The following is a 27,075-nucleotide window of genomic DNA, read 5'->3' on the forward strand; positions in this document are numbered from 1 at the left end:
TGGGAAATATGGTATTCAAAAACTGTCATTACTTAAAAAAGAATGCTATGTTAAAACTTAAACTTAAGATATCAGGGAAATCGGATTCGAGCCGTGTTTCGCAGGAATGGGGCCCTACCAAATGTGTCTAACAATTTTTAACTTGCCTCACGTTCGCTCGAAGTAGTGAGTGGTACTTTAGCAACGCATTAAAAATTTAATAAAAAATAAATATAATGTATTTCGAACATAATAAATGAGCAAACTTTAGAATTAAGAGCGCTTTTTTATTGTTAATGATGTCATTGGTTTGGACCATTAGAGAACCGAAGCATCAAAAGCGTGCAAGAACCATGTGCGATCTTTCTAATTGTTGGAATAGACATCCAATTAAGACGTCAAGCCCCACCGATTTCCATGTGTTCCAAGCAAAAAATCTTCGATGAGAATCACGCGCTTGAAAGAATCAGAAGGGATGACGCGCACCTATTTATGAAGACCTACCTGTACAATTCTATGTCTTCATTGTCCGACGCTCTATAGACGCATGTCGGCACTGAACGTTCGTGTTTGAAACTGATAGGCACGCCCTTCAAAGCAGCGTTTGGTTTTATTCGTCCTCCTTGGAGTGCCCCTTAATCACTCCTAAGATTTTTCATAACTGGTGCAATCCCGCATTCATTCGTTAATGCTAGAAAAAAAAGTTCCCGAAAGATTTCTAATTCTTCATGTCCGGTGGAACCGGGACAAGGTGGACTGATTGAAAATGTCTTCACTTTTTTAATTTTCTTTGAGTGACAACTCGATACTAGAAGTGCGAAGTTTGACTTAAAAAAAATAATTTTTTATCACGAGTAGCGTAAAAATTCGATCTCCTCGATCCATTTGCAATGGCTAATGACGCTTTTGTACTCCCGCAAAACCTGAAAGGTCACCTTGGTAAAGAATATATCTCAAGTATGACATGCTTTCACCTAAATGTACAGTCAGCCAAAAATAAAGCTGTCGACCTTGAGTTACTTTTTAGTCAATTTGATTTTTTATTCGAGGTTATAACGCTATCTGAGACTTGGTATGCGGAGGGCAAGTTCGTCTGCTCCTTGCGCAGGGGGTAGCGGTGACGTCAGAACGCCGAGCCCTGATTGGCTGATCACGACCCTCTATCTGAGCGTCGTCTGCTCGCAACGTCGTCTGCGCCTCTCTTACCTTTCCTGCGACTTTCGGAAGTGCAGAGGCCAGATTCACGAAACGATCTTACGCCAAAAATATGCGTTAGACAAAACTTGAGAACAAATTCGTATTCACGAAACGAAATTTTCGTAAGTTTTGCACAGGTTACGACGAAATCCTACGACAGCTCCGAAGCTGTCTTAATCAAATCAGCATGGCCGGCAGCGTCGCGGTCGCGACGACCGACGGACGTTTATTTTTCTACGTGCGCTTCTCACGCGTCCCGACTTCAAGCAGCAAGAAGTTAAAAGTACTTGAAACAGACCACGAGGAACAAGAACGCTGGATCCACAAACATTCGGGAATTGCTCCAACGGCCACGATTCCACCGACAACGACCAAGCGAGCACGGCAGATAGGCCTAGCAGGCACTCCGACTCGGCGACCGTCTGCCCACGACCGGCTGGCGTTCTGAATGGAATATGCCCGCGCGACGCTTGTTGACCCTTCCCGTTTTATACTTCAATCGCTGACCTCAATTTTAGATTAAGAGGCCAATCTCTTCCTCTTGTCATCTCCTTGTTTTCCGAGGCAACGGTGACTCTCGCCGGTGAGAAAGCGGTGAATCTCCGACAGACGCAAGAAAGGTAAAGCAGCCATCGCTTTAACTAGCAGACGTAAAGCCGACGATGTTAACTGCGCCAACCCGCCGACGCCGTTAAAGAGTGAGAAGTCTCGCCGCACACGAAAGGAAAGAAAAACTATTTGGGAGGGAACTTGCGGACACTAACCACCCTCACTCCCGGTTCTTAGCATACAAAGCTCGGCGCTTCGGGAGTCGGACACCTCGCCAGTGAGTCCTTTGACTTCCCTCCTTGATGCGCGTCGGCTAGTTGTTAGACAAAAACAACATATCGCTCGAGTTATTTCGTCTGCCCCATCTGAAAGGCGAAGTCGAGCTCGCTCGACTTCCTGAAGTCGCAGGAAAGGTAAGACAGACGCAGAAGACGTTGCGAGCAGACGACGTTGCAAAGGAGCAGACGACGCTCAGATAGGGGGTCGCGATCAGCCAATCAGGGCTCGGCGTTCTGACGTCACCGCTACTTCCTTTTTTATGCGCAGAAGACGAAAATGCGTCCACTTGCGAGGCGTATACGGATTAAAAGGATGTCTTAAGATTGCCTCTGTATCGATCCTTTTACATTAATCGTACAACTAAACGTGGTGATGGTTTGTCTATCCTGACAAAAGACCCTGCGTGTGACCCTGTTAGCGATTTTAGCTGTATCACTCCTGATTACGAGCGCTATGTCTACGTAGCAATCAAAATATTCATGCTGTCCTGTACCGACCACCTAAGGGTGACCTCGAAGTGTTTTTTTAAGTTTTTTGAATTATTTTTGTCGTTTGTTAATACGGAAACGTGCACACTAGTTTGCGGCGGAGAGTTTAACATTGATATGTCAATAGATACAAATAAGAAAAGAACGCTAGACTTGTTAATCAACACAAATGGTTGCACAAACGCTATCACTAGACCTACACGTGTTACATGCCGATCTCAGACACTCATAGATTTGTTTATTTCGAAGTACTCGACCGACTGTATAAAAGCTGGTGTCATTGGATGTGCCTTGAGTGACCACCTCCCAGTATTTATCGCTCTAAAAAGTGTTCCAAGAAAAGCTAGTAAATCTCAACAAACAATGATTCAAAAAATAACTCCCGATGAACTTGACCGTTTTCGAGTCGCCGTTTCAAACGCAAACTGGGATAGGGTATTACAAGAAAATACTGCCGACGGGGCTTACAATGTATTTATGGAGTTATTTCATGACCTGTATAACGCGTATTTTCCTTTTAAGTCCATAAGAATATCAAAACAGATAAGGAAGCCTTGGATAACACGAGACTTGCTGGGTAAGATTCGTACAAAAATTTTTCTGTATGGTCGGTTCGCCAAATCTAGAGACCAGAATGATCTGAAGCAATTTAAGAAGTACCGCAATGGTTTAACCAAGGAATTAAATCGCGCCAGAGAGCGTTATTATTTCGATGTGTTTAAAGCAGCACAAGGACGCAGGGACGCCATGTGGAAAGAGTTAAATTCTCTTCTGAATCGTAAACGACCCTCAAACTATATCGACAACATTTTTTTCAACGGTATTGAACTTACCGGATGTTCTTTAGCAAATGCCTTTAACGAGCATTTTATCAATATTGCAAGTAATGATGACACTCTACATTCTTCTGCTCTTAGCGACAAAAGAAACAATGACTCCATATTTTTAGAGCCGGTGGTCGAACCAGAAGTAATTTCCATAATTTTACAACTAAACAATAGTGGAAGCTGTGACGCGGATGGCATTCAGATAAGACCCGTCAAGTACGTTGTTCACTTGATAGCGCCGGCGTTATGTCATGTTTTTAACCTCTCTTTATCCACGAGCATATTTCCGAAGAAAATGCAGATAGCTAAGGTATTAGTATTGCATAAAAAAGGAAGCGTAAACGAAATGGGGAATTATCGGCCTGTTTCTATACTCCCAATTTTCTCTAAAGCTCTCGAAAAAATCATTTATACTTGAATAATGACATTTTCAAACAAATGTAACTTAATAAATACCTCACAGTCTGGATTTATGAAAAATAGGTTTACCGAGGCTGCCTTATTATCTATAAAAGAATTTATTCTCCAAAACTTTGAGGAAAGAAAATTGGTTCTCGTTGTGTTTGTCGACTTCTCAAAGGCGTTTGACTGCCTTAATCATAAAACACTTCTAGCAAAATTAGACACTTACGGTTTCCGAGGGCATGCCTTGCAGCTAATAAAGTCATATCTGGATCATCGATTGCAATACGTCTCTATCAATGGAATCTCCTCTGTTACCAAGCCTATTTACTCTGGTGTACCGCAAGGTAGTATACTGGGTCCTCTTGTCTTTAATATATACATAAATGACATAATCAATATAGATTCAGAAGCGAAATTTGTAAATTATGCTGACGACAGAAGTATATTTTTCTCTGCAGAAAATACCGACTTATTATTTGATAAGGCGAACCGAAGGCACTTCGGGTTGAGTTTGTGGAGTACATATAATTCACTTCAAATAAACACAGAAAAATCAAAAGCAGTGCTCTTTCGCCCTAAAAATAAAATAATCAACACTACGAGAGATCTTAGTTTAGACTCAACCAAGATTGAGATTGTAAATTCCTTCAAAATTCTAGGCGTCCTTTTTTCGGATAATATGTCGTGGGATGAACATGTTAACTACCTTATTACAAAACTGTCTAGAACTGTCGGCATGTTAAACCGCCATCGTTATACCTTACCGATACACGTCAAGTTGCTAGTTTATAATTCCTTGTTCTACTCGCACTTAAATTATTGTAACTTTGTTTGGGGTACCACCATTTCAACGAATCTTGAAAGGATACATTTGTTACAAAAAAAAAGCAATAAGAGCCATAGCCGATGTCCCATTTCAATTGCATACACCCGACCTATTCAAAAAAGTTCCGCATTATCACTGTGCACACTTTGTATGCTTACAGGCTCAGTACAAGCCTTAAGATAGAGCTAATTAGGAACACAAACTTTCTAGTAACCCTTGGCCGCCTCTCAAAAAATATTATTACTTATCCTACTCGTGGCGCTGAATGTTGGGGGGTGGTCACGCCAAGAACAAATTATGGCACTCAAATGCTGAGGCACAATATTCCTAATTTACTACATTTTTACGAATCGAAAAACTTGGAATGGAATAAAATGTCAATAGGGGAAATCCGTTCATTATACATTATGGGTGGTCATGATAACTAGTTAAAATCACTGTTCTCGTATTTGATTATATTGCTTTATCTGCCATGCATGGTGAATTTTTGCGTGTTGCAACCTCTATGTGTATGTATGTTTTTTTTTTTTTCCTGTTGTGTTTCGTCGTTGTGCACTGTAGGCGGTCAAGGGCTCGTCAAGCTGTGTATGCAGCTTTTTCCCTTGGTCGCCGCCATCGAGTGTGATGGAAATAAAATATTATTATTATTATTATTATTATTATTGCACTTAGTAACACGAGCGCACGAATGAAACAAAAGAACTGGAACGGTCAACTTTATTGTCAAAAGTCGATTTACTTACAAAATTTCTGAGTTGGTTTATGCAGACCTTCGCGTCAGTAGGAAATGTTTCTTTCAATTTGCTTTTATTTGGTTCATACACCCCACGTCACGTCCACATACAGTGTTGCACAAGCACATCTGGAGGAATAAATATTGCGTAGTAGAGTTATCTCGCCGTCTTAAAGGAGCTGTGCAACGATTTTAACGTTGAAAGAATTGGACTAATTTAGTTTTTACATTGTTTATCTTGTAACAAGGACCGAAAACACACCTCCTTTTGTCGAAATGTTGCGATTCCGCCATGTAATCGCGAGGCAAAAATCAGAATATTCCCCGACCTGCAGCCGCGAACGCCGGCCATGAGAACTACGCGGCATGACGTCAATGGGGGTCCTGTAGAAAGATAGCAAGTTGTCGGAATACCTGCTCGATAAAAGGTAACTTTTCTATAAATCTTGTCGTTCCAACATAAATATAAATGCGTCAAAAACCTGGTATCATCGAGAAAACTTTTATTATACGGAGTTTTAGTGGCGCTATCTGTCTGAGGTCAACGAAACCGCCAGCTCTATCTGCTACCGCGAACAGCCGCCAGAAGCCGGAGGGGGACGGGAGAAGAGCCGGAAGGGGAAGGACGGACCCGGATGAGACTTTCATCCTTTCACCATATTCTTCGCACCGCGCCCGCCAGCATGTGGTCACGCGGTCGCGAGCGGATGAGTTCTCGCTGCTTACTGATGGCTCTAAAGAGAAAGCTTCACCGCAACACCGCGCGACCCCATTGACGTCACAGCGCACATGACTCGGAAGATGGTGAAGGAGTTGAGAGGTGCCGAAAACCTCAATCTTTGTCCATCTTTAAAATGAAAGCTAGAACATGCAGGCAAAAGCGGTTTTTTGTTCTTTACTTCAGAAAGGTCGAGACACCAACTCCCAAATTATCTAAGCAAAGCACTGAAATTGTTGCACAACTCCTTTAAATGCTAAAAAGGAAAACTGCCTTCTCCTTTCCACCTTCATATGTGGGCTGGAAAGAATCGCTGCCGTGTTTCGCGTTGCAAGGATCGTATGGGATGTGCCCGGGCAGACGGTGTGCGTCCCCATTGTGTGTCTCTGCTGGTTAACATCAGCTGTTGTTACTTTCGGAATCATCTTAATATGCACCTTGGATTCAAGAAACGTGTTTTTCGTAACGCGATTTTGCGCTTGAGCTTTTCATGCGAAGAATGAGTCCCATTTTTTTTAGAAAAACGATGGCTATTGCAGCTTGGAAGAAGGTTCCAGATGCGGAAACTTTCCAATGACGCAGTGCCGCAGGCTTAGTGTAACTTAAATAATATATACACTGAAGTATCTTATGCGAAAAAAAGATCACTCGTGAAGGCCTCGTGGAGGTCACTGTGAAGATCATGGCCTTTGCTGTGACCTTCAAGAGTGACCTTAATGACGGCACTCATGACCCTAGTGACTCTCGTGACGTCACACGTGACGTTACGTGTTACGTCATTATGGGAAACGTCCCGTAATGCAACGCGCGTTTACGCCGACGGCAACGGCGATGGCGACGGCGACGCCGCTCAAGTCGGAAACCGGCGCCTAAGAGCTTCGCTCTTAAACAAAAACACTGGTATATATCTTATTTCCGTGGAGAAAAATTTGATTTTGTAATATTTACACTTTTTTCATGTTACTGAATTTGCAATTTCACGACAACACACAAATCAAATACTGCAAGCGCAGCGATTTTATTGCAAATCTAGTAGGTACAGTAGGCTGGATAGCTCATACAAGGCTCTACATAGGCTTTCCAACGGAAGACAGAGTTATTTATAATAACCGATACAAAATCATAATCAGGTGTAAGTATACCAAAAATGTGAGATTCACCACGTGATGGAGCGCGAATCGAACCCCGAACATTTTGATTCGTAGTCATATGCATGGGGTCGGCGCCACAAGGACTTCATTTTTCCATCGTCCATCACATGGAAACTACAAACTTCATACGAATTTACATGCACTCCGGTGAGCACGTCAGTGGGTGAAGTAAAAACATCGATATTTTTTTTAATTCAACTGAAAACAAAAACGCCATAAGGCAGGCAACATAAGTCAGCGGTCCAGCAATTATAGCAATCATGATTATCGTTCTTATGTTCGTAAACTTTCCTAACTTTTCGAACTTCCATAGTGAGCAGACATTTCATAGTTCGGGGTATTCAACATTGCGATCGATCATCCTACACCACCAAAGTCTGTGTAAGCCTGGCAAGTGCACAATACCAAATAGCACAGTGTCTTTTGGGGACAACTGGGGAAAAGGTAATTCCATGCAGGCTGAGGAGGTATTTCTTTATTGTATTTTGAAGGACGTCCCAGGAAAAGCAGGCATCCGTACAATATAGAAAAATGTATTCACCAGGAAAGAAGGCAGAGTTTAGAAGAATTAAAATCAATTAGCTTGGTTTTAGAAACATTTATGTTCATTTCCCTTGTTAAACATCAAATCATCCAAGATATCGATGTCGCGCTGAAGAATCTCCGAGTCACTAGGATGGAAACTTCGGTTGTACAAAACACAGTCATTGGCGGAAAGTCATAGGGATGACGAGATTAGTTAAGGTAGGTAATTTAAGTAGATGAGAAACCAAAGTGGGCCAAAGACGCTGCCCTGGGGAATTTCATAATTCACAGTAATGTGGAAGGATGTAAGGTCATATCTTTACACAGACTGCTTGTGATTAGTAACAAATTATGAAATTCAATTGATAACATGGCTATTAATGTTTACTTGAGGAAGTTTCAGGATTAAATGTTGGTGAGGGACAGTATCAAATTCTTTAAAGTAATGAATAAAATAGCATATATAATAAGGAGTTATGAAGGGTATTGTGCACTTCTGTTACCAATACAAATAGCTAAATAAAAAAAAGATGTTTCCGAAAGTCGTTTTGCTGAGGGCAAAGATAGCTGAAGTTATTGAGTAGTCTATGACTTCCGAGTAAGTGACGTGCTCGAATAATTTACATTAGGCGTTGGCCAGGAAGATAGGTCTCTAATTATATGAATCATTCCAGTTTTCAGATTTACACGCCGTGATTAGTTTTCTGAACTTGCAATCGTTAGGTAATCCAGATGAATCAGATTGTAGAAAATGGCGGTACGAGGAAATATATACTTTACCTTTGCTCATGTGAAGAAGTGTTGTCTAGATGTTAATGGCATCACAAGCCTATTTAGCACGCAGACGATCAATGACGTTTGCCCTTCCGCGTGGTGTGAGTACGACGTTATTAATGTCAGCATTAGCAGTGCATAACGAAAATGGCAGTGTAAAAGACTCGTCAGTGAACACTAAAATTAAAAACGAGTTAAATATGGATGATGATTCACGAGTTGGAACCATGGTTCCACTACTGCCATGTATAATGGGTAAGGGGTTTTGATTTATAAGCCGGACCGTGTGCCACAATTTACGGGCACTGATTAATAGCAAGTTAGCCAGGTTCTGATTTAAAAAAAAACTTAGATCTACTTGTTCTAATGCCGTAAGTTCCTGCGTTTTCGATGTATTTGGACCATACTTCAGGAGCATTTGTTGACTTGGCTGAGGAAAATAGGCGTTACTTTCGGTTCAGAAGTTTTTGTATGGTAGTTATTAAATGAAAGGCCTCGTTATGTTTTTGTTATTAAAATCTAGTGGAACGCACTCCTCGAGATGTTCATTGACTTTCTTTTTTTAAGCACAGCCAATTTCTCAGCTACATATCGATGCTCAAAAAAAGACAAGAATTCGTTCGAAAAAGTGTCAAACGATTAGAGAAGTGTGTGGTCATCGACCTTGAAATAATTTGAGAACTTTTTTCTTATGATATTGTGCTCACTGTAATATGGCAACGCTTCTGAGGAAGTGAGTTCAAGGTGTCGTCAAGTCCACTTTGTGATGTGAGATCTGCCTCGCGGTTTCAAACTCTGCAGGTGAGAATTCATTATAGTGACTGTATTTGCTCATTTTATGTCCCAAAAATCTTTAAAATGTCCCAGACTCCTTGCTTGACCTTACGTAAAGCAAGAAGTTAAATAACATCTTTCAGAAACTTGTTCTCCGACGTGTGTAGACAGTGAACTTTGCCTTATTTTTAACTCTTATTTCTTCATCCTTATGTTCCCAACATATTCTCGGATCATTCCTATTTTTCCTTTTTTGTAGTGAAGCACTTCAACTTCTTTCTTTTCATTTGTCTTAGCAGACACCCAAAGTGATGGGTGAATTTATTGCGTGAAACATTTCAATAGATCCTGTGCATTTTATTTCTCGTATGAACCCGGCAACATTGGACTTCCCTGATTCGGCAAGAGACATCCGTGCCTTCGATTCAATTATCGCTTTTTTGCGTGATTATGTGTGTGTGTGTGCGCGCGCGCGAGCGCGTGTGTGTGTGTGTTAGTGAGTCTTTTTCTATTACGGCCCATCTTAAAGCTACACACAAACTTGACTAGAAAAACAATTCTGACTCTCCGCTTGCACTCTGATGGAACATTGAAATATGAATGTTTTTTTCTCTTTGTGCACGTGATGTGCGTCCGAACTAATATCTGGTCTGCTACATCAAATGTTGATTCTAACCCGACACTCAACTGGCTATATTTGCCATTTTCATTAAAATGTATTACTATTAGTATTATTATTGATCTAGGTGTGTAACAAACTTAATATTTTATAGTGTTACAAGCCTTTACGGCTTTGATGGTCATGTTATTATGCATCGATATGCTTAAAGTACCTGGAATATAAGTATTATTAATAATATTATTACTATTATTATTATTACTATTATTATTAATACTACTATATTATTATCGAATTTAAAAATAAATATCTTAGAAGCGTCGCATACAAAAGTGAGTTTTTATTCAGCACCAACTGTCTGCCTCGTTCGAGAACTTAATTTCTGTACTCGCTGTTGTTTCAGCCTTTCACCTGGCGAGATTTCTGGGAAAGCGACTTCAAAATCGCGTCTAGTCCATCTCGTGCGCTCAGATCTACCCCACGTTTCCTTGTTGTAATTCTAAGAACTAACAATGGAAAAAGTTTGCAGAATCTTTATTTTTAATGCTCTCCTAGATTCACTACTAGTGAGAGCTACTTTATGTTTGTCATTAATTACTCACATGGTATTTATGACTGTAATTTAATTATTTTGAGGTATGTTCCTAGCGATGATTGAAAACCTAGTGAGGGAAAATATTGGTATTTGACCACGCACTGATGCGAATTTAGGTTTTTTCTCATAAAAATAGATTGAGTGCACGCCTATAGTGTATGTACACCTGCGTATTTAGGATTTTCGAAAAAGTGATTGTGTATGCGTATGCGATTGTGCATTCTCCTCCGATGAGGACGTAAACGTGTTCCTTAGAGTTCGCTCCTTAATCCCAAGTGCCCGCGGAGTTGTTTGTGTGTTTTGAATGCGTTAGCATTAGAACGCTCATTTTCAGGAACACCCACCGGTGTCAGTTCGTTTAGAAGCGCCATGCATAACATCGCGATGAGAGGGGGTGGTGAGGAGGCTCAAAAAATTGTGTTGCTTGCATGTTTAGACGGCCTTGATGATAGTACGCCTCAACGGGTTACTTTTTTCTTAGCGTAAGAAAGTTATCCAGTGCCGTACCGCTGACCCGGTGTCTTGAACGTGCGGCACGCGGTGGTGCTCCCACGATCGTGTACCGGTACCCAACTCATTCAGAACGAAACTGGCAGGTGCACGTTATGGACCCTAGGCTAGCGGTTGTACTGCACTGGCTAAATTGCCCATCTACAGCGAGTGACTCGTCGCAACTTTGAAATGGCTGGCCAACTACACGCTGTATAAATATCCACACAACCCCAACTATTATAATTTCAGGCGGTGGCGATCGAGCCCAGGAGGCTCTGCATCGCAAGTTTTCACTCCAGGCGCCGAGCTGAGACGCGTTAGCCCATTCGGCCACCGATCCCCCGTGTGGAGGTATCGTGTTTAGAGATTCAATATCTCTGTTTGATTTGCCTGCATCTTCTTCAGCGGTGAAAAAAAGTGTAGGGCAGTGTACTTCGGGTATGTGTATTGGGATACGACCGGAAGTGCACCGCCCTACACTTTACTGCACCGGTGCAGGAGGTGCGGTGAATCGAAAGAAGTTAATGACTCAACACGGCCACTGGGAAAGGAGAGGGTGACGGGTGCCGACGTTAGCGCTTCGAACCAATACGAGGGTCGCACAGCTGGCGCAGAGCCAGAGAGGAGCCGACGCCTCGCCGCTTTGGAATGCGGCCAAGCTCAGTTACCGTACCGGCGATGGATGCGGTTCTTTCCGTGGGTGATATGGCTGACAGTATCCAAGAGCGACAAACGGAAGGAAGCTGAGACCACGCGTTGATTGAACTGGAAACCGATAGAAATACCAACGCATTTTTAAATTACTTTTGAAATTCTCTGTCTGTATGTACATGTGTGTTTTTTTTCTCCTTTGACGTGAGTGCGTCTTTATTAGGGAAATCTTCAAATCTGCCAAAAAGGGGCATCAATTCTGCAGTAATGAGTCTGCATCACCGGTTAGTGGCGTCTGTACGTGCGTGTCGCTGTATATGTGCACGTGATTATGCGCGAATATTTTAAATCGACTTCTTAATATTGCTGGGTCTGGCCACTCAAGCCCTTGAAGGCTTTGGCCAGGCCCTAAACTCAAAACTGACTAAAGTACTAGCCAATAAATACCATTTAATTTTTATTATTGTTATGAATATTATTACACCAAGGTTTAATATAATTCCCCGCAGTTCCTTGTCTACTAAATATGTTGAAAACTCGGAGATGTGGAAAGTTAAAAAAAAAATTGAAATTACTTATACAGCGGTACTAGGTTAAAACTTTTCTGTGCCGAAGAGAAATAAGGACGCGTTAAAGCGGGTGATTAAGACAATTCTTGAAGCTGTAGGCTAAAATAATTTTGTTTGGGACATTGGGAATGGGTCCGCTCATTTGGTACGATGTTACGGACGCCAGAATACCTCCCTTTTCGAGATGGGCATACCTAAAACACAAAAATACCTAAGCCGAAACTGGAGCGTGACCTCGACGATGAACGTGGATGATAAGACAAGCGCCTGATTAAACACCTTAAATTGCGATGGCATAGTAAACTAACGTTGCACGAGAAATGCTTTATTTTATTTTTGTTTTATTTGGTCCTCCAACTTACAAAGAATTCCAGATACATTGTTGCAAAGTTCCATCGGAAAATTTGCAGCTTATTTTCACGCTGTATCGGTGTCAAAGTGAATACTTCTGTTTCCACTTGCTTGGCTAAAAATCTAGTTTTATTTCTCACCTCCACTTGTTATGAAAAGTGTTTTCAACGACTGTCAAGTTCCGTTACATGTAGAATGTATTGTGCTTACCTGGAAGAACAATGGCTTTTTTGGCTTAGAAGAGAACTAGACTCTTGACCTTGAACATTATGCTGATTCACTGTACTCGTATTCACCTCAAGGTAAAATCAAGTTCTGGGCATTGTTCATACGCCGCGCAAAATGCGTCTTACTTCGCGCAGCGTATTCTGCGTCAAGTAAGACGTACTTCGCGAGAGGTATATGTCATCTTGATAATGTAACGTGTATTTAATCGGAAATGCATGCATATATATATATATATATAATAATTATCTACATAAACGGAGAAATTAGTAATCCTGCACAAGGAGCCGGACTTTTTTTTACTGCGGTTCCTGAGATTAAAACGAGTATAGGCTCTGTTTCAATTTTTAACGTTTTTCTGTCCAAATATTTCTTTCAAAAGATATCAGCACAGCGATTTTATACTTTATTTCATCAGCTGGAGAGTTGAAAGAAACACATGCTTTCACGCGCGCACGCGCAAAAACACGATCATGCACAGACACGCACTTGCACATACACACACGCCGACATACACCCAAGCGTTCACGTCCACACACACTTCAATTACCACAACGTGCTCCGAAGGGCAGCCGACGGGGGTCGCTATTGAGCAGCCTGCGAGGGTCCCACGTTGTTTTTAGAAGTCAGGCCCAAGTCGGCATGCCCACGAGTTTCCGCCGAAGGCAGCGCAAATGCGCTGCTCTCGGGGGACCGAGAGGTGCCTTCTTGGACAGCGTCCATAGGCCCCCCGTTGGGACCCACTGTGGGCCTACTCGGTCCGGCCACATGGGCCTCCCTCTTAAGGCCGAGAGGGGACCTGGGTAGGCAGCCCCCAAGAGCTTTCCTCATTGGACACAGGGTGGGCTCACTCGGGCAGCCCACATGAGGTGCCCCCGGGAAATTCATCCGGTTCGGGGGCATCTCATCATTGCCCAGATGATTTGGAATTTTTAATCATTTCATCACTCCCCTAATATGTGGGGTATTGCAGTGCATCCCAAATTGAGCATGCCTCAGTTTCTTCGTGTACCTACTGAAAGAAACACCACAATGTTTACACTTACTTTAATATGAATGCATTGATAGATCCGTTGAGTGTCATGAGGGAGCCCAAGAAAATTGAACGTTTCAAAGGTACAAAATGAAACACAACATTTTGTACATCTTGAAGTGCCATTCGAAACCGTGATGATTTGGCGTCGCTAATGGAGTCAACATGTAGTGATATTTTGGTTTTGACTGAAACTTGGCTTTCTAGCATAGTTTGCGACAGGGAAATCTGGAAGTGTGATTAGTACTTTAGCGTTCACCGTTGTGACAGAACCTCAAGGAGAGGGGTTGCGGTTTCAATAGCAGTGAAGGAATCTCTTGAATCTTTTCATGCAAATATTCCTACCTCACTTGAATTTGTGTGTGTTCGACAACAATATGCATAGAAAAGTGTCATCCTGTGCGTTTGTTATCGACCGCCTGTCAGCCCTGCATGTTTTTTTGGGGTATTTACATAATAATAAAAATGCCATTTGTTCTTGATTTCTACCGACACCACTATTTCTCTTGGGCGATTTTAACCTTCCGCACATTGATTGGTCCGGAGCTTTTCCCTCTGATACTTGCAACTCTTCGCCAAATTTAGAGTTTCTTAACATTTGTTTTCATTTATCTTATATCAGCTTGTGACCTAACCTGACCGAATTACTGAATCAACTTCCAGTATATGAAACCTTATTTTTTCGACTATTTTGAATCTTAGTTCTCTTATTACTTATTTATCAGGCGTCAGTGATCACTCGACGTTACATGTCTAGATATTTGCAACTCTGTGCTTCCTATAAAAGTGTGTCAAGCAGTCCCTTTATAATAGCAAAGCTAAATCTGACGTGGTTGACCATTAAATGTTACAATATAAACTGTCTTACTACGGCATTGGAAAAGACTTGATGGAGTGGTTTGGAAGTTATGTTCTGAATAGGAATGGTTTTCTACGAGTTAACAATTTGATGTCCCCAACCTTTAAGACTAGCTCCGGTGTGCCTTAGGTATTTGTTTTAGGCCCTCTTCTCCCCTCTCTATTTCTTAATAATATCCTTCTAGTTATTTCACAATTATTATTCCTCCAGTATGCCGATGGCATAAAAATATACTGTAAAATTGAAGCTCACCACGGCTGCGTAAGACTCCAGGCAGACGTGAACAGATTCAGCAATTCGTGCAGGCAAACCAGGCTCCGTCTGAACCGTTCAAAAACCAAAGTACTGAGATTTTTCCGGAACACTCAAAATGTCGGTTTTCCTTATCGAATTCAGGGGTCCTTATTGAGTCGTGTTACAGAATTTAGAGACCTCGGTTTTTTGTTTCAATCAAAATTAAGTTTTGATGTTCACGTGGGCATAATGGTTTCGCAGCGTTACGAGTGCTTGACTTTCTGTGTCACCTTACTAGAGAATTCAACAACCCACGCACGTTTAGCCCTTTGCTGTTCGCTGTGTCGCTCGCAGCTAGAATGTGCGTGGGTGGCGTAGAACGGAATCAGTAAAACCAATTGACTGATGACTGAACGGGTGCGGTAAAATCATTAATATTTTTTGGCCCTGCTGCAAAATATCAGTGTTTTTTTTTCTTCTTTAGTCGTTGATGCGCGCATTAGCTATATGATGCGTTATATCCAACATCTATTAAGCAGCTCCTAAAAGTCGGTATCACCAGCTCGACGTCAGTGGACTGAACGTACAGATGTATTTTTGGGGTGTTACACATAGGACAAGGGGTGTAGGCATATACACCCCCTATTTCTAAGAGTGAGCTCACTCGTTTCCTCTTTCACTCCGCTTCAATCCGTCACCTTAATCCCGGCTTTACCCTGGTTTAATGTCACCCTTAAAATATTATCCAATAAAAAGAAACGTCTATACTGATCGGCAAGACATTTTAGTGGTGACGACCATTGGAAATGTTATCTCTGTGGAGCACGAACCTATAAGACCGCTATCGCGGAAGACAAAACAACTTTCTTCACTCATATATAACCTTCTATCTTGTTACGAAGCACGAAACATTTCTGGAATGTCGTGAACTGAGCCGAAAATTTCTTATTATGGTTAACAGATCTAAATGGTAGAATTATACCGAACAGTCAGTGCACCAATGTTTTAAGCGATTTTTCGTAAGCAGCTTTTCTTGTGACTTTGTTTCTTCGCTCCCTATTTACCCTTCTTAGAGCTTTCTGCCTATGTAGCCTTTGGTGTGCAGTTTTGATTATATAGTTAGGCTAATAATAATTAAAAAAAACTCTTCTTCTTCGGGTGTATACAATATAACATCTATGCTTCTGAAAAAATACTAAAACGCATAGGTCTATCTTTTTCTCCAAAATTTTTGAAATGCTGCTCAACTGTACTATACTTCATGAAAAAATAGGGAAGGTGGTTTCGGGCTTCATATATTAGATAACAAGCATAGTCCTATTAATTACCGGCCAATCCCACCATAGAGTTATTATAATGTACGCTAGAGGTTCAACTGGCGCCAGTGTCTATGCGACTTCCGGGAGGCCAATTAAAGCAGACAGCAACCAGTGTACTTTGGCGGTGCTCCTGTGCATTCCTATGAGAAAACGCGCGTGCATTTTGTGTCTTCGCCGAAATATAACATGAATAACTTTTACTATTTTGGTTGTATCGGATAGTATGTACATTTAATAATATTGTAAAAGTGTAATTGCTTTATTAGAGCATTGTTGTTTACCACTGACCGATGTTAAGCTTCGCTGTATTTCAGGCCCAAACCTATGTTCCATGGCAGGTATGTAAAAACGAGCGACGATTCTAAGCAAACTAACGATCGAAAAGAATGTAGAGTGTGTTCAAGGTTCACTAGTATTGCGGTGGTGCTTATATATTGATAATATGGCCGTTCTGTCACTCTATGAAAATGACTCCGTCGTGCATCTTCAAGACGGTTAAAAAACATTCGAATGTAAGAAATAAATTACGTGGACTACGAAAGGTGTGCCTTTTTATTATTCCCTATGTCGGGCAGTTTTCATCGGGCACCTGTTCTCTGACTTCTCCCTATTTGCAAAGATTTGGAGCGTGCGGTTGATGATTTGAACCCAGAACATGCATCTTTGCACATATGCATGAGCAGAAAGAATAAAGCAGTACTTCTTTATTGCAAATCGAACTATATTACGTGGCTTTCAATTTATTTTGATCGCCTGCATGCACAAGGAGTTACTTACCCAGTGTTACTGCGTAGTTCTTGCCGTCTCTCTTGGTTTTTCACATGTCCTTCGGTCGCTTGACACGTATATCCCCCATGGTGGAAAGCGCCGATGCCGTGTTGGCGCTAACACTGTCCGACAGTGCACATCAATACATGTACGAAGCGGTTTTAGCACCGTTTTTCATGCCACGAATTTAAAATAAAAACGCCGTAACTGTCCAATTATTTCGTCTGCGTGACTGAGAAATGTTCCAATGTACGTACAAAATATTCGTGATATTTGCTCTTATGATTGAGCGCAGCGAGAAAACGCACTCGCTTTTTCCCATAGAAATGCATTACCGGAAGTCAATTTCCGACTGGTTGCTGTCTGCTTCAATTCGCAGCAGAACACTAGCGAGACTTGAAGCTCTAGCGTAAAATATAATAACTCTATGAATTCCACTAATTAGTACAGCCTGTGAAATCATGGAGTATATCGTTTATTTGCACCTTGTTAATTTCCTAGACGCAAACTAATTTTAGAGCAGCAGCTCTTAGGCTTCCGTTTCCGGCGGCGTCGACGTCGGTGTCGGCGTAACCGCCCCGCAAACTTTAGCGGGAAAGTGAATTGGCGTTGAGGTCACGTGGTGTAAATTTTCCCGCTAAATCTAGCGGACAAACGGAATTTTTTTATGGGTGACATGACACGAAGTTATGTGGCGTCATTTTCTCCGCTAAATTTTGCGGGGAAACTGAATTGGTGTAAAGGTCACGTGACGTCAATTTCCCCGCTAAATTTAGCGGGGAGGAGGGCAGGAGGATGGGAGGGTACAGAAAGGGAGAAAGGACATACCCTTCCTTCCGTATCTTCACCTTCTCCCCTTCAAGAGTTGTGTTCTAATTTCGCGTTAGAAAAAATTGTAAACGTTTTTCAATTTTTTTTTTCGCTTTTGCATTGCTGTTAACCATACGTTGGACTTCGTCGTTCAACTTTCCCGGTTCTGTCCCTCCTTTGGCTTGGACAGACCCGATAATATGCAGTGTTCTTATATTTGTTTCCAATATATTATTATTATTATTCGTAGTTGTAGTTACAGTAGCAGTAGTAGTAGTAGTAGGTGTAGTAGTAGTAGTAGTCGCAGCAGTCGTATCTTTTTCTGGCATTTAATAATTTTTCGAATATTAAAAGGTATCTTAGAACCAGTGAATTTTTATTTGTATACAACAGTGAGTTTTTATTCAGCACCAACTATCTAATCGCTTGAGAACTTAATTTTCTTACTCGCTGCAGTTTCAACCTTTCATCTGGCGAGATTTCTGGCAAAGTGACTACAAAATCGCGTCTAGTACATCTCGCACGCTCAGCTCTGTCATAAACTTTCTCATTTCTCATTCCATTTGGGAGATCTCACCACGGAAAAAAGTTTGCGCAAATTTTACATGCCGAAAATTTTTAATAACCTTTTAGATTCATGGCTTGTGTTAGCTACTTTATTTTCTGTCATTACCCATTCACATGGTATTTTCTAACTGTTATCCTAACCTTTTGAGGTATGTTCTTAGCGATTCATGGAAACGAACTGCGTGGTAATATTTGTATTTGACCACAAACTGATGCGTTTTTAGGTTTTTCTTATAAGAATTCATGTAGTGCACGTGTATAATGTACGTACATTTGCGTATAAAGGATTTTCTATAACGTGATTGTGTATGTGTGTGCGATAGTGCATTTTCCTCCTATGAGGACGTAAGCGTGCTCCTGACAGTTTCCCCTTGAGGCCGAACTGCTTACAAAGTGTGTTTGTGTGTTATTAGTGCGTTATGATTAGAACGCTCGTTTTCACGAACACCAACCGGTGTCAGTCCGCGTGTGAGCGCCTTGCATGACATCGCGGTGAGAAGGTGTGGCGAAGAGGTATAAAATTGTCTTGCTTGCATGTTTAGACAGCCTTGATGATAGTACGCCTCTACGGGTGACTCGTCTCAGCTGTAGAGGAGAAATTTAGCCAGTGCCATACTGCTAACCAGGGGTCTCGAACGTGCGTTACGCAAAAGTGTTCACACGATCGTGTGCCCGTACGAAACTCATCCAGAACGAAACGGGCAGGCAGTAGGGACCGAGCCCAGGAAGTTCTAGAACGCAAGCATTCACTTCACACTCCGAGCTGAGACGCGTTAGCCCGCTCGGCTACCGATCCCTTGTGTTGAGGTATCGGGTTTAAACATGTAACAACTTCGTTCGATTTACCTGCCCCTCCTGCACCGGTGCAGAAAAGTGTAGGGCAGTGTACTTCAGGTATGTGTATTGGGATACGACCGGAAGTGCACCATCTTACACGTTTCTGCACCGGTGCAAGGCGTGCAGGTAAATCGAACAAAGCTAATGTCTCGCCATGGCGGCTGGGAGGGAGGGTTGAAAGTGGCACGTGCTGACACCAGCCCTTGGTGCCAATACGAGCGTCGCACAGCTGGCGCGGGACCAGAGACCAGCCGGCGCCGTGCCGCTTTGGAATGCGGGCGGCTCAGTTGCAGCTCCGGCGATGGATGTCGTTCTTTCCACGAGGGATATGGCTGACCGTATCCAAGAGTGACGATGGAACGAAGCTGAGGCCACGCATACATTGAACTGAATCCGATGAAAATGCTAACGCAGTTTTTTAAATATTATTCGTGCAGCTCTCTTTGTACATGTGCGTTTTTTTCTCCTTCGATGTGAGTGCGCCTTTATTTGGCAATTCTTCAAAACTGCCAAGTGTGCCGTAATGAGTCTGCATCATCTCTTTGTGGCCTCTGTACTTGTGTGTCGGTGTATATGATCAAGTGATTATGGGCGTGTATTATTAATAAACTTATTGCTGTGTCTGGCCATAGAAGCCCTTGAAGGCTTTGGTCTTCAAGGGCTTGTATGGCCAGAAGCACAAGCCAATAAATACCATCTATTATTCATTTTTGTTATCATTATTATTACGATTCGACTGATTAAAATGACTGTTTCCAGTCCCTGATCAACTGGGTACGAAAAAAACAAACAAAAAAAACTCAGAAATGTGAAAAGTTGAAAGAAGACTATTTAAAGTCACTTATACGGCGGCACCGGGTTAATCCTTCTCTGTGCCAAGGAGAAATTAGGACGGATTGAAGCGGGCAATTTAGACATTTCTTGAAAATGATATGTTCAGAATAATTTATTTAAAAGACCGTGAGACTGGGTCCGATTATTTGATACACCACCACTTTATTGATCAATGGTTCATCGAACGCCAGAATACCTCCCTTTTTGAAATGGGTTTACATAACATATATAAATACATAATCAGAAACCGGAGCGCGACCACCACGAAGAGTGAAAATGCTCGAACAAGCGCGTGCTTAAAAAAATTGCGATGCCGTAGTGGACTAACGTTGCAACACAAAAGCTTGATATTATTTTTGTTCTATCTAGTCCTCCAACTCATAGAGATGTCTACATATATGGTTGCAAAGTTCCGCCGGAGGTTTTGCTACTTATTGTCTCGCTTTCTTGGTGGCAGAGTGAGTAATTCTGTTTTCACCATTTCGGCGAAAATAATATTTTTTTTCACCTCCACCTGTTAGGCAAAGAAAAGTGTTTTCCTCGGCTGTCAAGTTCTTTTACGGGTAGAATGTATTGTGCTTACCTGGAAGAACAATGGCTTTCTTTTTGGTTTAGAAGAAAACCAGATTCACTGTACTAGTTTTCAGCTCGACATAGTAGCAGGTTGAGCGGATTGTTCCTACGCCACGACAAGGACATCTTACTTCGTGCGACGTGTGCGGCGCCAAGTAAAACGCACTTCGCGCGAAGTACGTGTACGTCTTGATAATGTAACGTGTATCAGATCTAAAATGCACGTAAATAAATCTTGATACTTCGCATAAACGGGGAAATTAGTAACGCACCGCAAAGTGCCGCACATCTTTTACTGCGGTTCCTCAGATAAAAACCAGTATGGGCTCTGTTTCAATTTTTAACGTTTTTCAGCCAAACTATTTATTTTGGAGGATATCAGCACAGCGATTTGCAACTTTAGTTCATCGGGTCAAGAGTTGAACGAAACGCACGCTTACACGCGCAGAAAGGCGCCCATGCGCGCGTGTGCGCAAACACGATCACACACAGACACGCACATGCCCATACACACACGTCCACACCCACCCACGCGTGCACACGCACTTCAGTCAGCACGAATTGCCCCGAAAGGGGGGTCCAACGCGGGTCACACTTGAGCAGCCTACGAGGGTCACATTGATTTTGGCCGTCGGGCCCAAGTGGGCATGCCCAAGCGTTGCCAACGAGGGCAGCCCACCTGTGCTGGGCTCGGGGGACCGACGGGGGCCTTCTTGGACAGAGTTCATAGGCTGGCCTCGCGGGACCCACAGTGGGCCTGCTTGGTTCGGCCATATAGGCTTTCCTCTCGGGGCCGACAGGGGACTTAGGTGTCCAGACGACAACGGGTTTCCTCATTGCAAGTACAGCGCTCACTTGGGCAGCCCACATGGCGTACCTTCGGGAACCTCAACCTGTTCTGGGTCACTTCTTCATTGCCCAGGTGATTTATAATTTTTTTATAATTTCATCACTCCCCTAATATTTGGGTATTGGAGTGAATCCTAAATTGGGCATGCCTCCGTTTTCCCGCTCGCCTTCTAAAAGAATTACTACAATTTTAACGCTTTTATTAATGTGCATGCGTTCATAGATCAGTTAAGTGTCGTGACAAAGCTCAAGAAAAGTTCAACATTTTAGAAGAAGAAAATGAAACAAACAACATGAAGCACATTTCCATATAATTTTTAAAGAACAGGTAATCGGGATACATAGCCAGCTTGAGGTGGTTACGGACAGCGAGTTGTTGTACCATTTTGATGAGCTTGATTTGGAATTCACACTTTTATATACTACTGTGAGTAAAAAATTCCAGACCACTTCACACGGCCTTCTCTAAGCACGCGCTGAGTACTAAGTTTGTAATGAAGTTTTGCAAACCATAAATTAATCTCTCACCACTAAAGTACTATTATCGGTAATTAGATATCAAATTATACTAATCCCCTACGCTAAATGATTAGTACGTCTACTGAAGCTGATCAGTAATAGACGAAAGTGAAATTTTGAGAATTGCACAGCTAGTCCAAATACAAAAATATGTTAACCTTGACCTCAGAGTGGCGACGTAAGAACCACGGGAGTATTGCGTGGACAGCCAAAATTGGCCATGGCCACGCCCTTCCCTTTGCGGTCAACCTCCTTGCTAACTCTTCCCTCGTATTTCCAATGTGAGACCCATGGTGGCATTTCGCAGGCAGTCAAAAATGGCATGCTCACGCGTTAACCCCGGTAACCCACTCCTGTGATAATTCTGCCCTTCCCCCCCCCCCCCCCCCCCCCCCCCATATTCGAGGTGGGACAGAGTTAGTGGTAAATTTAATGCACTACTGTAATTTCTAAGAGCTCAGTATTTCCAAAAATAATGAATCAGTGGTTTTAGCGAAACTCAGCAAAATTGTAATTAGAATTATATATTTATATTCACTAAATCAAATGTTAATTAAACAACGTTAGTGAATTCTTTTAATTATTGTGATGATTTTTCTTGTACAGTAAATCCCCCAGGCCATTTACTTCACCTGCAGGAACCACATTAGTTCGGCTTTCACGGCAATTTTGGAAGCAGATCTGCAAAGCCTAAAAACACCTTGAATAGATTTCATTATCGTAAGAACCACGTAGAAAATAGATTGTGGATAACTTGTAACAACTACAATAGCCTATAGACATCTCAGGTCATGCAAGGGGTTTACAACACATTATTCAGGGACGGCTAGAAGACGTCTAGTTTTAGACTTTAGATGTTAGACGTCTCATAAGTTGTCTCGGAGACCTTCGATGAAGGTAGTGACATTTCTAGCAATAATTATAATACATAACTGATAGAACAACACATTTATATTTTACCTACAAACAGCTCATTGTTCAAATAAACAAATCGTTGACTCTTTTGAATATCTAAATAAGAAATAAAAATATTTCATTGGCTAAATAATATGGTAATGGTTATTGAAATATAAGGGTCAAACTGAAAAATGCTAGAGTAAAATAAAAGTGCGTATTAAGCAAATGCAACTACTATCGGACGAATTACACCCGTCTATTTTAGCATTAGATTTAAATCATATCGGTAGCATTGGACCCATTCGGTATTCATATAATATATGTAAGCTTACTGAACCATTATTGGAGTTAATTCATTCAGCTGGTTTGACGAGCTCTTGTGACCAAATGAGCGTGTGCGCATTGGTACGGGCTATGTTTATCATATGATCCCCTAGGGAAGGCGTATCCGGGGCATTTGTAAACGCCGTGAGACGTCTCAATAACGCCCCGATATTCACTGGAGGAGTATAGCACCTATGCTCGTCTGATGCAAAAGAAACCCCTTATATACGGCCGTAAAACCCGAATACATTTTCACGTTCTGAACATCCGTATGCAGATTAGACCCTATCACGTATAAAATTATTTGCGAAAGTTCAAGTTAATCATAGGTGAATGAAATCAGCTTATATTTTTAATTTAAATATTTTCTACCATACAGAAATACTTTGTATATTCCTTAGCGTTGTCTTTCGTCAAACTTGTTCAGCTGTCGACGTTAACAAGCATTAAACGACTAGCTCAGATAATGTCCGCAAAAACGTTAAAGTTTTCTAGTGTAGAAGGCGTAGGCGCCAAAGTATTTCCATCTCCATGCGAGTTACTTAAAAAGGATAAAATATGGCGCCAGGGTTCCTCACAGCAAAACCTATTGCATTAATTGAAGGGTCTCTTTATCCCAAAACGAGTCAATAGATTCAAACCGGAACTTTCCAATGGATTGTCATCGGATCCATTTTGTTCAGGCATAAGGGTTATATTACGCAGGTGCAGCAACGTGGCAAAAGCAAGGCTGCCTGTAGAAAAATTCAAACTGAGAGAGGATAACAAGCAATAGCGTTACGCAAAATAATTTTCTAAAGTAATTTTCCATCTAATAAATAAAACAAAGCAGCGTAGTTTCGTGATCATTCTCATTACTGCACGCCACAAAGTTGACAATGGGGTGTCCAGGAACTATGGTGCACTTCACGAAAAAGCTTCTGGTGACCCTCGCTATTGCAGTGCCCCTTTGACTCCATGTCATTTTGTACAGCTTCATTTGCTTGTGGCATGACCTTCCGGAGGCATTCACAATTCGCCACGAGTGGCTAGGAAATATGACGCCGTCTCCCGTCATTCTTTATAAACTCTGCAATATTAGGAGTCATATATATGGCGACTCTTGATTGTGACAATCCGCACCTGGAAAAACATGAAGGACTTGTGGGCGTCAATCGTATCAGGTTATCGAGCGGAACTTCAAAAAGTCACAATAGAATGTACGTCGCTATAGTAAAGGATATCGTAAGAAACACAGGGAGTGGCTTAATCTGTTCATGCTCCTTGCACTGTGATTGGTTATTCGGCTTTCTCGTTGGTTAAACCTGAGCTCTTATTGGCTGCTGAGCGGTAATGAGATGCTTGGAACTCGCCACGTCCGGTTTTTTAGGCTCTCGGTCACTGCTCAAGAAATCAGCGTCAAAGACTGCCATTCGGGCTATACTAATTCAAGTTCTGAAACTTGTGCGCAACACGAGACTACCAGCGACGAACAGCCGTGTCTTTACCAACTTTCCAGCTTCTTGGCGGGTTTACCTAACGCCCTCGAAAGCAAGTCTGTATAGCGCTTAACTTTAGTCGGAGTGTTTGAGAGGTCTACCCAGGGCAGCCACAGCTGTGGGGGCTCAACGTTCGGCTGGGATCCGTGTCGCGATTGAGTAGACCATAGTTCTAGCCGGGGACGTGGCGCTCGCGTCCAGTCAGTGCATCCCGTCAGCAGCTCCTGGCGTGGCGCCGATAATTTAGCACTTATGGCCGTATAATTAGGAGGTGAAGTTTTACCACAATTTCAATGTCAATTTCAATGTCAAGAAGCATATGACATATGACGAAAGTAAATCGGTTGTGGCTTAGCAATGGGAGGGGTTTTCGGTCGCTTGATGAACCGTTCATCGATACACTGGCGTCGTACCGAATAAGCGAACGCATCCTGACGGTCAGAACGCAAATAATTCTTAGCCCTCCCGTTCCAAGAACTCCCTAAATTATCCGCTTCTACGCGTTCTTATTTCACTTTCGCACAAAAAGGGCTTAAAGGGATACTGAATTGAAACTTAAAATATACGGAATACATCTAGACATAAGTAAAATAGGATCAGATAAACCTGTAACTGATAATCGCATAGTCATATTTGAAGCGGATGGCTATATTTTTCGTTCTAAATGCCTGGATTCCGGCAAATGCTTCAAAATGAGCCGTTGAAGAGCGCGATGCATCTTGGGAGATCCAGCCGATCCGGCGCGGTCTTGACACCATCATGCCTCGGAGGGCGAAGTGTACCGTAGTTATGAGTGTTGCCACTTGAAAGAGTCAAGGTGTTACAACCTCGCTTAGTCAAAGCACCCGAGGGCTGTAGCATATCGCTGAGCCGGCGGAGCGGCCTGAAGTGTTCGGTCGCCGACCAACGCGACGAGAGCGGTAGGTGTGATGACATTATTAAGGACGAAGACTCCGCCACGTCGCTACGTTACCAGGGGCATTGCTGGCCGAGAAGCGGTTTGGCCTAGGGCCGTATTTGTACGACCCGCCTGCCTTGTTTTCGTCGTCCGCAACAGGCAAGAGAGCTTATTCACGAAACCATCTTACATCAAAACCTAGGCAGAGATCCGTATTCACGAAGCTAAATACTCGCAAATTTTTCGTACGCTACGATGAAATCCTACGACCAGGGCTACGACAGCTACAAAACTTTACGAACTTTTTATGATCAAATGTACATCGCTGGTAACATCACTCGCTTACGTCGTCGCGGCGACCAACGTGCATTTCTATGTGCTCTTTGTGCGCGTCCCAACAAGAAAAAAAAAAGAAGAAAAAGGAACATGAAACTGGACGCCGCGGCGGAGACAAACGCTAGAACCACGGATACCTGAAAAAGCTCCAACGGCAACGATCCCACCGACCAAGTGACGACTAAAGACTATTTAGGAATGCTAGGCTTAGCAAAACACTTCGACCACTCGGGAAAAAACTATCTTCACACGACCGGCTGGCTTGATGAATCGAATGCGCCCACGCGACCTTTGTGGACCCTTTTTGTATGTATAGTTTAAACCATGACCTCTATTTCGTGGTAAGAAGGCCAGTCTTTCCCCTCGTCGTACCTAGCGTGTTTTCAGATGCAGCGGTGTCGAAGGCGCTCGTCGAAAAAGAACACTATACTCGATTCTATCTCCTTTTTTGTGTTATAGAGCTCAAATAAACGCCATATGGATTACCTTCGCAACATAGGTACGTACACGTTTTTTATATGTCTTTTATTCCGACATGATTGTACGCCAACACTTGTCAAGTTTGAGCAGCTTTTGGGAGCGACTCAATGCCGGTCCAATCTTTCTCTGTCAAGCGTCTCGTCAGCATCGAGTTGCGATTGTCTAGAGGCCCAGCGGTTCATAAAATCGGTTATAAAAGACCGTTCCCGAAGCGGTTACCAAAAACGCGGTGCCAATGCGATTCCGCTCCCAGTGCGAACAGGTATTTACGTGGATCCTGCTGACACTCCTTTATTTCAAACGTATCTTCCTGAACGTTGGCTTTCTTCCACATCCTTGAAGCCACGAAAAATGCCGCAGCGATTTGTTTACATGCCCGCCGCTTTGCAAGCCGTACGGGCCGTCTCCTTTTAGCAACGATGGTGCTTGTCTCGACTTCTTAGCGGTCGAGTTCGTTATCAGTTGCAGTAGACCAAGGCGGCTATCCCGTCATCAGGAAAGGTGGGCATTCAGACCCGTTTAAATAGACATTTCGTAGCGTGAATGTTACCTCACACGTGCACAATCCCCAAACCACCTCAAACAAGCGTTGCCGGAAAGACCACCCAATACTAAAACGAACGGTGCCCAACTCTACTGTTTCTTTCTTCACCAAAGCGCCTCGGTACTACGTTCAGGCCTAAGTAATCTCAATGGACCTTTTCCGAGAAGCGTTCTGCGCACGCGCAAGAAC

The sequence above is a fragment of the Ixodes scapularis genome, unplaced genomic scaffold (assembly GCF_016920785.2).
Source record: "Ixodes scapularis isolate PalLabHiFi unplaced genomic scaffold, ASM1692078v2 PGA_scaffold6__148_contigs__length_123643588, whole genome shotgun sequence".
Taxonomy (NCBI): domain Eukaryota; kingdom Metazoa; phylum Arthropoda; class Arachnida; order Ixodida; family Ixodidae; genus Ixodes; species Ixodes scapularis.